Genomic DNA, 15,378 nt, shown 5'->3' on the forward strand with positions numbered 1-15,378 from the left:
AACAAGAGCATTTCTCGACCATGGTCAAGAAAAAACACAAAAAGTTACGTGATACCTCAAAAATAATGCTCCGCCTGCCAAAAAAAAAAAAAAAAAATAATAATAATAATAATAATAATAATAATAATAAAATCACGTCAGAAAGTTGAAACGACTCATTTTGAAATAAAAGTTTGACAGAAATAATTTATAGCAACCAGTTCAGTTCGTGTGCGTTTCCCTTTCAAGGATCTCATCCTCTAATCTATAATAATATACTCAACTGTGAAATACATTCTAGATAGGGAAAAACAATTACTAATTCTCAGTAAAATTTGAAAATGACAGGAAAAAAATATATCAGTTGAAGTTAGAAATACATGAGCAGATATGTTGTTTTAAGGTTTGATTGTATCATAAGAAAATTTAGAGCACTGTTGAAACTCCGACTGAAACGTACCCAGTCACTTTCAGACCCAGAACCAGGTACCAACACGTTGACTTCACTTGACTTAGCTGTAGTTTTAGAAGCCGCCAAAGAATCTTTGCTCAGGTACAATTGGCAACCTGCTGTATTGTCCACTGAAATGGTAGGAGCCGATCCCTGAAAAGGTCAACGTGCATTTAAAAAAAAAAAAAAAAACCCTAAAATGTTGGAGTGTTAAACTCTAATTGGATTTTCACTCTTACGATTCGCTAGGGTTTCCACCTACAACCTTCTAGCCTAGGCATCTTTTAATAGTGTCGCACTATGCCCGTTTGTTTCCAATTTTTTGCCCAATTTCAATGCATTTTCGGACCGTTACGACATTGTAAGCCGTGATTTTTGACTTTTTCTCTCACACGGGTCCCAAGTGCTGGCAGAAAAAAGGTCCAAAAATGTATTTTTGTCTTCAAACAATTGGAAAGAAACAGGGGCTATGTATCACTTGACAACCCCCAAAAATCATCTTAGGTTCAGAAAAAAATTCACGAGGAAATGCAAAGATATTATGGTTAGAGAGATCTCAACAACACTTCCTACATGATAATAAGCAATGATACTTCTGTCAGTTGATTTCTGACTCTCAACATTCAGCGCATATATATTCTATTGTTGTTACTAACTAATTTCTTCAGTTTGAAATAATTTTATAACTGAAATATAATGGAACATCTCCCTTTGGCCCAACGCAGAGGGGCTATGGTTACCACTTCTGATGCAGCACCAAAAGGATGATAAATAGAAATAGAAGAAAGATTTAGAAAGAATGGGGAATTAAGGGAGGGGATAGAAAAAGAATTCAATAGAAGAAGGGGAGGGATGCGCCATAAGCCACCAAAATAATTATTCATCCATCATCAACTGAAAATTACAATGCAAAATAGATTTAAATAGTAAAGCAACCCTAACGAGCTTGGGCCCGAACCCATACAAGTCCAAATTTAAATAATAGTCCAAGAAAATAAATAAAACTTAAATAAAATAAGTAAACGTCGTCCGATGTCCTTATCAACTCTCCCGGGGTGGGAGAAAAACTCGACCCTATCGAGTTGATAGATAGTATAGGCTGCAGTCAATCTGATACTCCAAATACTTCAAGTCAAGCCACGAGGGACGATCTTTCTGACGAACCAAGTAAAGAAATTCTATAATTGATAGTACTGAAAACTGTAGCTTATTCCCAAGAATATGATCTGACCAAAGGGGTCGATCTTTCCTTCTAACCAAGTACCGATACTGGATTTCAAATAACCAATACTCATGCACCTCATCTTCAACATTTTCACATGATTGTACATAATGAGGAGTATAAGAAGTACGTCGATTTACCCAACAAACAAGGAAGTACTGAATTTTGCCATCATTGGTCAATACAACACGTTCATCTAAAATAACATCAATTTTATCTGTGTGCTGTGATAGATGATATTAAAGTAAAAATATCAATATAGTCAAATTGGGGTCCACAAAGTTAGGTAGAAATGGATAATCAAAGGAAGTAATGCGGTATTTGTAAGTAATGAAATCCTCAATATTTAAAGCAGAGTGGTGGCTAAAATGTGATGAAAGGGCAATGACATGTGCATTTGAACCAACATGCTTTAAAATTTTTAAAGGACCAGCACTACAAGCTTACAATATGACATAATCCCCAATATTAAATTCAAAATATTGTTTGTGCGAACCAGCTTGAAATTTATATAATGCATTACTTGCGTCATGTTGTTTATTGTCTCAATATGCAAGTCATGAAGATGATATACAAATACTTCAGCTGACAACAACACACTAGCATGCGGGAACATGGGAATAAGTTCTAACGGTCGCCTAGACTTATAACTATGAACAATTTCAAATGGATTTAGACCTAGAGACCGATTCATAGAATTGTTATATGCGATGTGAACAGTTGGGGGGATCGAGTCCCAATTCTCAAGATTTTTCTGTACTAGAGACTGTAATAAATTGCCAAGACTTCGGTTAGTAATTTCGATTTGACCATCAGTTTGAGGTTGGTCAGTAGTGGAGAATTTCGATTTAGTGCTAACAACAAACGACTGGATTCTCCAAGGGTGACTAGTGAAATCATCACTCTCTTTGAGTTGGGTAAGGGTATGACATATAACATGTGATCGAGAGTTGTCGGAAACAAGGGGTGTAGTTTCTAAAGTTCCACTTAGGGAAGTGTCCTCACTATAATCATCAAAATCTTCAAGTTTAGGGCCATATGCTAGATCTTCTAACGACTCGTCTATTGCATTCTTTCGTTCTTCTATGACTAAAGCTTGATTAGGACATTTGGAAGAGATGTGGCCAAAATCCTTACACCTGATGCATAGCAAGTGAGAAGTCTTTAGAGTTTCACAAATTATACCCTTATTTTCCAAAATTGGAGAAACATTAAACGGGGGAAGTTCTAGAAGGGACTTAACAGGAGGAAGTGGAGCCAATCAAACCGAAAGATGATTGCCATTAGGCTTTCTACATGAAGAAGAAGATCTTGGACTATCACGACCTTTACAATTATTTTTCCAAATAGGAGGAACATTAGACGGAGAAGGTTTTATGATAGACTTATGATGAGGCGACGCTAATAAGATGGGTGAACGACGATGATCACGCTTTTCATATGGAGTACTAATAATTAACTCATAATCTCGAGCTAAAGAGTAAGCGTGATCAAGAGTAGTGACACCTCGAAGGAAAAGCTCGCGCTTAAGATCATCTCTCAAACCTTGGCTAAACCTACTCAAAGTCATGCTTTCATCTTCAATTAAATGACATTTGGTTTGAAATTCCTCAAATTGCGCGATATACTCAGTCACTAATTGATTTCCTTGTTTAAGGGCATTCCATTGAGTAAGAATTTCAAAATTATCTCGTTCTCGCTTACGAATCTGATCCCTATTCCTACGATCGCGTCGAAAATATTTTTGATCACTTTGTCCACGATGATATTGTCTATTATGAGAAGCTTCAGAATTAGTGTCAGTTAAACGAGGGGTTCGCTTAAAATTGCTCAACTTAGCAGCTAGGTTCTTTCTCTCCTCACGAGTAGCAGTTATATCTGATTGGACAGTCGATAGGCTAGTGGCAAGTTGCACTAATTGTCTAATGAGTGCATCAAATTGGGATGGATCCATGGTCAATGTATTGGAAATAGAGATGACAAGACGACCACTATGTAACTACATGCAATGTAATACCAGCTAAATGACGTGCTATGATGAGATCAGTGAACAATACGTGCAAGCAATGGAAAATAACTTGTACCATTTTTTTTTAATTTAATTTTAAATATTGGGATTGATTAAATCCAAAACAAGCTAATACTGCTAGTACATGTAAAATGGCAAAGCAAGGGTCAACACTAGTCAATATTGGGATTAATTAAATCCTAAACAAGCTAATACTGCTAGTACATGTAAAATGACAAAGTAAGGGTCAACACTAGTCAAATTCTCCAATCAATTTAAGTGGGGAACAATGGAAGTCAATTCGGTCACTGGTGTCAATTCGATTAATGGTTTTGATCAAGTGAGGTTTAAGGCTAAAATTATCACAATAACAGCAGCACAAGATTTTAATTGATGCAATTTTAAAAATGAAGCAGTAGTATAAACCAATACTAAATAGAGATCAAGGACTCTCTGTTGTTTAGTTTTGATTATTTGTATGTCGCTTGATCTGAATTGTCGACTTATAAGCCAAAACTATGCTTCTGTTCTTCCCTTCGTATCCAATGGTTTTAGCCCCTGTAGACTGTAACTTGTGCTGGTTCTGGTGTGGACGTAAAACTGTGTGTAGTGACTGTGGCTTTTAGATTGTTGAGATGGACGAGAAAATATATGAGTGTGGTAATTGTGATGGAAGTGTATGATCTTGGGTAGGTGGTGGTGGCCTATGGCGATGAAGCGGTAGTACTCTGGATGCCTGGGTACAATAGATAATGAAGTGGTGGCGTGATGGTGATTAGAGGCGGCAGCGGCAAGAGAGTGGTTATGAGAGAGAAATCGGGTGAAACTGTGGGGTATTTGATTTTAATAGATTGGTTATAATCGGGTTTAGTTGGATTTTTGGGACTGATCATGGGTTGAATGGTGTTGGGTCGATTGTGATAATATGTGATAAGTGGGTTGGATTTAGTGTTTATTGGGCTGAAAAGCAAGTGGATTGGCTGAATAGATGATGAGAGATGGGCTGTGCGTTTAGTGGGTTATGGGAGTAATTTGGGCCACTAGCTTATGGCCCAAATGTTTTGATAAAAAAATGAACGGAGTAGGTTATAGAGATGGAATATATGAGTTGAAGGGCTAAGTAGGCTTGAATGCTAGGGTTTGGGATTTGTGGAACAACACTACAATTATTTTTTTTTTATTTATGAGCAGCAACAAGAGGAAAAAAATGAGAATTTTTTCTTTTTTTTGGTGTGAACAGTAACTTTTTTTTTTTGAAGCTGATAATACCAAAAAAAATTGAATTTTCCAGTGTGAATAGTACCCATGAACAGTAACACGATTTTTTTTTTTTTTTTTTTTTTTTTTGGGTTGGCAATTTCAATTAAAACCCAAAAAAATAAACCCCTTTTTTTTTTTTTTTTTTTGGCTAGGATGTGAACTGAAATTGCAGAAAAAACCTAAACTGAAATTTCCGCCTGTGAACAGTACGTGAACAGATTTTTTTTTTTATTTTTTATTTTTTTGGAACAACTATGAAGAAGTTGGAAAAATAATAACTTGGCTGCTCATGCTAAAAGTTTATTTGTTTGTGTTGTTCCACAAGTTCTTAGGAAAGAAATAGAAAGAGATTTTTGGATTGGAGATGAGAGATTACCCAAGTTTAGGCTCTGATACCAAATTTAATACAGCACCAAAAGGATGATAAATAGAAATAGAAGAAAAATTCAGAAAGAATGGGGAATTAAGGGAGGGGATAGAAGAAAAATTCAATAGAAGAAGGGGAGGGATGCGCCATAAGTCACCAAAATAATTATTCATCCATCATCAACTGAAAATTACAATGCAAAATAGGTTTAAATAGTAAAGCAACCCTAACGAGTTTGAGCCCAAGCCCATACAAGTCCAAATTTAAATAACAGTCCAAGAAAATAAATAAAGCTTAAATAAAATAAGTAAACGTCGTCCGATATCCTCATCAACTTCCCTTCCCATAAAAACTGAAGAAAAGGGAAAAGATGTGAGACAAGCACCATGTGAATAACAAGAGAATTAGCTGGCATTGCACCTCGACACTGCTGCAATTGACAATCTCACAAGCTGCCACAACATCCTTGTACCAAATTTAAACAAAAAAACACATGAACAGAAATTATTTATGGCATTTATATTAAAAAATAAAAATAAAAAATCTGCACTGCCTGAAATGACAATTTGCTCACTAACCATAAACACCACTCCCATCTTGGTGCACTTGTCTACTGTAATGTTGTTCACCTTACCTGCACAATATTATGTGGATCGTAAGATTACCTAAAATGTTAAATACTCACTACAATAAATACAATATGTAGAAGAATAGTTCAATCTCTAAAACGAATGGATATAATAAGAAGACTAAACTATATTATTTCCTAACTAAACTAGAACACCATTTCCTAACTATAGAAACTAATCCTTCCATTCCAACTCCCTCCACAAGTTGATGCGTCGATATCAAACATGCCTAACTAGGACGGTGATGTGTAGAATGTAGAATGGCCCACAACTTGAAAACGGCTGGCCGGACTTTAATTGCAATTTCAAATAGTATATACCTCTCACTACTGGTTCCAATCATAATTTTATTAGATTGTCCTGCATGAGAAGTAATTTGAGATTATTGAGCAGCAGAAGATGAAGTGACGTTAGTGGACCAGCAGTAGCAACCTGAGCAATTTTTTTTTCTTATTCTTCTTTTCAGCTTTCTTATTTTTGAACTACTCAAGATAACTATGTATTTTACAGCAAACATCATCATTTGTCTGAGTAGCGCTATGGCAATGGGTGCAGTGCCCAGTTGAACGGACTGAAGTAGCTAGCCATGAGTTATTCTTCCGGTTAGCCAAAGCTGAAACCTCAAAGATGACTCAGTACCCATAGTAACTTTTCTTTGCACTTCACCACGTACTAATATGTCTCTTCCAAACTTGTGAGATGAAGGGAAGCCAAAACATGACTACTAACATGATCCAAGGTGTGGTCAAGACATGCAAGAAGCATATATACCTAATCCTCAACGATATGCTTTCTCTGCTTCTCATTATCAGCTGCACAAGTCATATCATTACGCCTTCGATGATCAAGTTCTATAAACATGAAGTTAAGTTCATTGTAATATTCAGCATCTTTATGCAATTGGAACAACTTCTTCACAAGTTCATATACCTGTGAAGAGTTAAAAACATCAAGATAGCTCATTTTTACTGCATCCCAAACTTCTTTAGACTTGCTACGTTGAACAAACTATGATATCAGGTTGTTAGTCATTGAATTTATGAGCCAAGACTTCACTAAAGTGTCTTCAGCCTCACATTCATCATTGCTCAAATCATTTTCTGGCTATACAAAACCTTTCGTCTCATGATATAGCCCTTTTTCTTCCATCCGCAATATACATCTCTAGAATTTTAGATCATGCGGTAACTAGCTCCATCCAATTTAATATGAACAGATGCAGTGTCAGTGTAGTTAGAGAAGAATTATTTTTGTCGTCAGAACTCATCAATTTTATCAGACATATTGAAAGCATCAAAATAGAAGAACAGAAGAACATCAACCGAAGAAGATCCTCAATCTGTGGCTTACCAGCAGGCTGGGTCAACCAAGATCAAAAGTTGCTTAGTTCTGAGAAATGTCGTCAAAGGGTATTTGACAATAGTAATAAAAATAGAAGCGGTCACACAATCCTAGAGGGTACCAGAAGGGGCTAACTTGCTCCAATCTAAAAGTTCAGAGACCAAATTCCACAGATCTGAAACTTAAGGACCTAATATGTATGATTTTGAAAAATTAAGGACCAACTTGCACAAATTTGAAACATCAAGGACTGATGTGCAAGTTAGAGGGTCGCCGACGCAATTACAGGTAGAGGTTTGTATGAGCAATTTTGAGGTAGAGGTTCACCATCGCTGTTTAGAGGTAGAGGGTCACCGAAGATTTAGGTTCACCAGACAATTCAACACCCAAATCTCTAAACCAACTAAGAATTTATGGTTGAATGTTAAATCTATAGTCCTGAGAATAGTTCTATCTCTTAAAAGGAAATGATATAGCCCTTGTTTGAGCCATATTATTTTGGAAAAATACATTTTTGAATAGTGCATTGATGAGAAATGTATGGTTAAAAAATAAGGAAAAATTTTGAATTTGCGTGTACTAGTATTTTATTGAAGAATGTGTGGTTAAAATGATGTCAAATCACTGTTTAAGAATGTATTTTTTCTAAATAATGTAGATCAAACAAGACCATAATAAGAATCCTAAACTATATTATTTCCTAACTAAACCAGAATATTATACTGTAGAAAATAATCTTTCCATTCCAACTTATGTAATTGAAGTCTCACTCAAAAAGTTACTGATTTGTGGCTGACATTTTAAATTTGAAGGGAAAAAACTAAAATACAAAATAACAGAATACCTTGGATATGTAGAACAGAATCTTTGCAACCAAAAACATACACGGACTGTTTTGCATCACAATCATCAACTACCAAATTCTTCTTTCCAATTTGATTCTCAACCATCCATCTGCAAGCATATAACACTATATTATCGATTCCAGACCTAACATCATGTACCTATCTGTAAGGCTAACTTCTACTCACTTACGACCCATTTGAAGCTCCAACTTTGGTGGCCCTACCTTTGAAAAAGAAGGTGAACTAAAGCGGCCTTCTTTGGCACCAGCATTGACAATGCCTGTCTTGTCCACACGGTTCTTTGCCTTCATATCATCAATGACGTTCCTCAATCCTATAGAGAAAATAAGAAATAAATAAAACAAAAACCTATATAATCTGGGATTGCTTGAAGGGGGAATCAGAATACAAAATTACCGGATTTTACCGACTTCGCAGAGTTAATTTCCTGAAAAACAGCAGCCATCCCTACTTTGGGACGTGATGATGAAGGCTGAGGAATTTCAGAACTGAGTAGTGTAGCAGGTGGAGGTGCAGGACCACCTGTCTTAAAAATTTTTGGTGGAGCAGATGCTGTTTTTTTTCCAGCAGCACTCCATACAGGGCCCAATGGATAGTGACTCTTCACATAATCCCTCAAGCCTGGTACATAAAGCTCCTTTAAAGCCTTTGCCCACTCAACGTGATCAGCATCTTTGTTTCTGTACTCCACAAGAATCTAGATATAATGAATATAAAATTTCAGAAACTAAAAACTGAAAAATTGTTCCAAAACATAAATATGATAACACTAAAACATATAAAAAGGTGGAAATGCAGAGTCATCAAATGGATGTATATATTTTCATTACGGGCCTATGACTCAAAAATGCACCATAAATTAGGAAAGTACATGAGCACAATTGCTCATGACCGGCAGGGGCTGGCTAGAGGCCAGTGATATAAAGGCAATGACAGATTAAATGCACCACTACCCTATTTTAACCCCCAATTTACTGCACCTAATCGAATGAATAGAAGAAAACCACCATCAAATTCTCTCTCTCTCTCTATATATATATAGAGGACAAGGAATCTTAAAATATCAAGAAAACATAAAGGAAGTCAAGAACACAACATATCTTTTTAACCGCAAATAATTGAAGAAAAAAGAATTCCCTTGAATGTCTTGAATCAACAGTAATGCTAATAACTTAGCTCCTGTGAAGCAAGTTTACTCCTCCTAGATTGGAGTGTCTCTGTTCAAGTATTCACTCAATATACTATTTCTTTTAAAAAATAAAATACTCCTCAGCCCCGTGTCCTGTATTTTTATTTTTATTTTTCTTTTTCCAATTTCTGAATGGTGAGGAACGTCAAGGACACAAAAGGCTGTTTCGGTGATGCATTCCTCTTGAGAAAGTCATTCTTTTTTATTCTCTAATTCCGGATGAGTTTGAGACCTCCGGCGCCATTTTACAGGCTCCATTTTGTGAATTTGAATGTAAAATCAGGAAAACTCTCAATAATTAAAAATTTTGCATAAAAAAGTCAAAATAATGTGGGAAAAAAAAATTGTACCAACTTCATGTCAAATTTGTCTATCATATGCATCAATAGATAACCACTGCGCCATTTTCAGACAGTGAAACTGACAGAAAAGCAAGAATATATAGTCTAGTAACAAGAAAGCAAGGGAAGAAGAAACAATCCAACTTTCCTCCCAGAAACAAATCCTATCTCATACACCTACATCCCATTTATTGAATAGGATAAAATAAAATCCCTGAAATAAGAATTCCAAGGGATTTTTAGGGGAACCCCACACAATCCTTTTGAAAACCTAAAATTTTGGTCCAGCCCTACCCCAAAATTTTGCTCCAAGGGAAATCTCCAAAGTCATATATCAATAATGTCCAAGTTCTTGTCCCACGATTGCCTACTTTTAAACTACCACTACTATTATTTTGTATTCCCAAATCTCAAGCCACCAAATGTCTATTTTTCCTAAACACCAAGCATGAGAAGTACACCATTACAACCAAAACGTACGTTAGTCGACAGGTAATTATAACAGGACGGAGTTCCAAAAAAAATTAATAAATAGCAGGAGGGAGTTCAAACAATGGATGCAAGCTATGGAAAGTTGTATTCCCTAACCCCCCACCCCTTCTTTTTTTCCAGGGGAGGATGTTGGGGTGATGTGAGAGGAATAAAATCAACCTTGTTGTTGTAAAATTCAGCCATTTTCCAACTCTCTTCCACATGTGCAATAGGTATGAGCAATAGGCATGCTCATACCTACAATGCAACAGCGTGTTAAGTATCCATCTAGCAAAAATGAGCTACGGTACTGAGGAGATTTGTCGCACTGCAATCTTTTCCTATATATGCAATCCATGCCAGAGCAGTCAGACTGTCGGAAGCTGACTTCAAGTGGTAGAAAAAATCAGGTAGCTTTCCTTCTGTTAATGCATTAGCTTTTCCAATCAGCTCATTCAATGGTCTAAGAAATTCAACTAGCCCTGCCATGTCTGGTTTCTGCAGAGTTGACAAATGTAGATTGAGCATCACAGTGTCATGGAAGAGGATGAAGCAAAGATAATTAAAAAGGTTAATATAGTAAATAACCCAGTTCACCATTTAAAATGTTAAACACAAGCTTTACATGTAGTATCTCATACAGAAAAGCATCGAGCTTTCACTGCTTTCAATTTTCCTAGCCACTAACACAATTGCTCTTAGATCATCACAATGATAACAAGATGTAAAAAAAAAAATAATTAAAAAAAAAAATAGAAACATCCTCACAACATGCAACATTACTAAGGGCACTATACTCTCCACAACTTCAGAGAGAAATATAAATGAATCTTCGGCAATCTCGTATCAGTTTAAATCATCTAACCGGCTTGGTCTAAGATAATAAAGTTTGATAATAGAAAAAAGATAGAAATGTGGGCAGATTCTAAAAGTTTTATTTCCTAGAAGCTGATAGTGTGATATCACATTTATGGCAAGAAATCGACTTATGTAGCTGCAAAATACGACTCACTCAGCAATAGAATGCAAAAATTGAGGAATCAATATAACCTGAGTTCGCTTAATCTTAATGAGCAGCTACTTCTGTACAGAAAACGCTTCCTCAACAATCTTCGAAACATCTAAAACCTTTCCTCCTATCTTCTAACCAGCACTCGTAACCTTCCCTACATACTCCGATATTAGATCGCCGAACGCGATAATCGACGGATCCATCTCCACTGCATCATCTCCGCCGACATCCACCGCACCACCACCCCTGGACAGAGCCTCCAGCCGCACCACCGCGGATTCCAACCGTTCTATCAAATTCTCATCCATTTATTCCTCTCTCAGTCTCTCTACTACTTCCTCTATCTGAGTTGCTTCGTTGTTTAATCCAATCAGAGTGGATCAGTCAATTTCACCTTATGGAATTTTTTCCTTTATCGATTTGATTGCAAATGTTGGCGGGCAAGAGAAAAATGGAGTTCCCTTTTCCCCCTTTTTTGGCTTTTCTGAGTGGGGAGAATGTGGGGTTTACACGTGTCAGAGTAGGAACATTATCTATTTGCTCTCGTAATCTTCCAACATGTCATATGTACGGTGGTTAATGGTTTGATGTATAAAGCAATAAATAAATTAAATCAATCACAATGTCACGTAGAACAACTATTATAGTGAACAATTATAAATAACATTACTCATTCATTATAGGGTTGGTAGTTTGTACAACATCCGCTACGTGTTTGGCCAAGCTTAAAGAGCTTGCTTATAAAAAAGTTTATTTCTAATAAGCAGTTAATTTTAATTTTATTTATCTACTAAAAAAATTAAGAAATAACATGCTATTATGTTCGACAATAGAAAATCAAATAGAAATAATTTTTACTTATAAATGAGCCTAGAGTAATACTATTCATAGTAAAGATTACCATTAGTCGGATCTAGGTGGTATATACACGAAAGTTTATTTGATGTATTAATATTGTAATTTTTTATTGCCTTATACATTAAATAACAAACTGTCTTACTATGAACCGAACATGCTACAAATCGAAATTGATTTTGGGTTTCATTAATGGTTGGTAGAGGAAAAAGCTACGATGATTACATGTGTAAGGTTTGATTTTAATATTTCTGTGATTTTAAGATAGTCAATTTTTGTCGTAATCGAGAGAATCGGCTAAGTAGTTGATCAAATTTTGTGTTTAAAATCGTTATATGTTTAAAAATTAATATTTTAGCAATTGTTAAACTAAAGTAATTTTTTACTATGCATGTATACAATTACTAAAATTGACAATGATGATAATTGTTGACCTCGCAAATTGAACCCTCGACGTGGTCAACTGATAGCTACTCCACGTATTTCTCCTTGCGCACAGTCAACGCACGGTTAGATGCACACGGCCAGAATCAACGGAGGTGGTGGCGACCACATACACTCCGACGGTCAAGTTAGCCTCAAGTGGTCAGACCAATACTAAGATTGTGCTAAATAAAAAGGGAGGAGAATATGTATTTGCTTGTTAAGGAAAGCTATGTTGTAAGAGTTTCATTACCTCTACCTCTTGTCAAACCTTGGGTATTTATAGGTGAGAAGATCCGTTGGATGTGGGACATGTGTATGCATCTGACGGTGTGAAGCGTCTGCTCATAGGCGTCAATCAGTCGCGTTTATAGAGTGGGCGGGTAATTACTTTTTCCGAGTTGAGTTGACATAAAGTTGATACGTTAGATCAACTAGGCTCATGGAGACGTCAAATCAATTGAATCTTGGGGGCAGAAAGGATCTTGACATAAATCTCTTTTTGAAATTGGCGGCGGATCCTCTAGCAGAGAACTTCGGCTTGAACAGAGCTTCGGCTTTAGGGGCGAGGGCGCCTCAATCAGTTTGGTAGATTGTCCGTGTCTTGCAGTGTGTTAATAGATGGTGGATCCACTTCGGATGGATTTCGCACACCTCGTACGACGTGGTTGTAGAATTTTTGAAGTGCTTCAGATGGGGGCGTAACAGTGGTCCCCTCAAGTTCAAGTATGAATATTTATATCATGGTGGACTTGTTTTCCCGATCGGGTACGTCCGCCTAGGGATAGGGACCGCGATTTGTGAGGGCTTGTGGGTTGTGTTTCTGTGTTCACCGAAGCGTTGACCACAGGCAGACGCGCTAAAGATTTATTACTGAGTAAGGGGAAAACTTATCTGAGGCTGATGTGCTGCCAACTGGATGACACGTTGGGAGATGGCTAAAGTTTTGTAAAGCTTAGGAGGAAACGCAGATTCCAAGGCGACAACCCACGGGGGGGCTCCGCATCATATGCGTCTAAGCTTTGTAAAGCTGTGTGAAGAGCTCATCTGCCACCGATGTGTTGACCTAAAGCTTTGAAAAGCTTAGGAGGGAATGGAGCTTCCGAAGCAATAACCCACAGGGAGCTCCACATCAGATGCGTCTAAAATTTGTAAAGTTGTGTGAAGAGCTCATCTGTCACCGGTGCATTGACCTATAGGGGACGACGCATTGGGAGATGGCTAAAGTTTTGTAAAGTTTAGGAGGGAATGCAGCTTCTGAGGAGATGACCCATAGGGGGGCTCCGCATCAGATGCGTCTAAACTTTGTAAAGCTGTGTGAAGAACTCATCTACCACCGGTGCGTTGACCCACAGGGGACGACGCATTGGGAGATAGCTAAAGCTTTATAAAATTTAGGAGGGAACGTAGCTTCCGAGAAGATGACCCACAGGGGGGCTCCGCATCAGATGCGTCTAAACTTTGTAAAGTTGTGTGAAGAGCTCATCTGCCACCGATGCGTTGACCCACAGGGGACGATGCGTTGGGAGAAGGCTAAAGCTTTGTAAAGCTTGGCGATGACCCACAGGGGGCTCCACATCAGATGCGTCTAAACTTTGTAAAGCTGTGTGAAGAGCTCGATCTGAGGCGGGCCTCTCTGACTTTAAATGATTAGACAGCTATCGCGTATTTCCAAGGCGACGGTTGGGCGTAATGCCCATTCTCAGAAAAGGCTGCTACGGCCACTTATTCTAGACGACTGATGGTGATCGAGGTAACACGTTTCGCAAAAGCGTAAAGGTCACAGCTAGATCTTAGGCGTTTATCAAATCTGGCATTTTATTTCAATGGCCTAGATTGATGATGCGACGGACGGCCTAGATTAATTGCATTTGAATTCAACGGTGTAGATCAGCTGGGACGCTCTATAAAAGGCGGACTTGAGGGATTTTGGAGCTTTTCACTTTTACAAAATCAAAAACCCCATTCTCTCTCGAATTCTTTGCATTTTTGGATGTTCTGGGATCACTTTTCGGCGAGCAATCCCAGTTTCCAGTGACTTACAATGTTTGTTGACCATTTCCGGCAGCGGGACGATCCATTTTTCAAAAGTATTAGTAAGTATTTGAAACTTTTCATTTTTGAAAATGGATTCTGAGGGTAGTGGTAGTTCAGGTAGGGGGTTGGAACTAGTGAGGATAGATGAGCCCATTTTGGCGACCTCCTCTGAGATGGCCGAGGCGATTATTGTGGGGGAGAATATATGGAAGAGGCCAGATAGCCCAGCTGACACATCTGTGCATTGGGAGGCGTCGGATTACCTTTCTAAGCTAAAGGGTGCCGACTTAGAAAGACTTAGGGCTGAGTATAGGATCCCAGATAGCGTAGATCTGATCCTACCAAAACCTGACGAGCGGACCTGCTACCCTATGCCGGGGTGTGTGGCAATAAGCGATGCGATCTTTAGGGCTGGCCTTAGACTCCCGATCCACCCCTTCTTTCGTGTGGTGCTTAGGTCATACGGCCTACCTCCTACCCAACTGAACCCGAACTCCTGGAGCCAAATGCCTTATTCTATATTCCAGACCCTCTACATCCCTAAGGTAGCGGCTGGGGAGGGGGGGATAAGACCAGGGGCTGGTACTACTTGACCTCATGGGGTTCCCACACTCCATTCGTGCTCGATTTGCCGAGCTCTATCAAGGAGTGGAAGAGCTCGTGGTGTTGGGCTGCCAGGAGATGGGACAGGATGGAGGGGGACCCCCTAGTGCCTCTTACGATCCCTACAAAGTATTCAATACTTAGTGAGTTCTGTGGCTCTGTATGTTGTTTATTTTTCCTCAGTTCGGTACTTAAATGTTATGTTTGTTTTTGAAGGTTTTCTTCCTCAGTGTGAGCTTTCCACCAATGACTTCGACATCATCTACATTATTTATCAGCTGCTTTCGAAGAAGAGGTCATACCACCAGTTGATAAGGAAAAACG

The 15,378-nt window shown here is 38.0% G+C and overlaps 1 pseudogene; it reads right to left on the reverse strand.

The window, feature by feature from the left end:
* Positions 1–206: 206 nt before the first annotated feature.
* On the reverse strand, positions 207–11,670 carry LOC111412070 (annotated as a pseudogene).
* Positions 11,671–15,378: the final 3,708 nt, after the last annotated feature.

The sequence above is a fragment of the Olea europaea genome, chromosome 16 (assembly GCF_002742605.1).
Source record: "Olea europaea var. sylvestris chromosome 16, O_europaea_v1, whole genome shotgun sequence".
Classification (NCBI taxonomy): Eukaryota; Viridiplantae; Streptophyta; class Magnoliopsida; order Lamiales; family Oleaceae; genus Olea; species Olea europaea.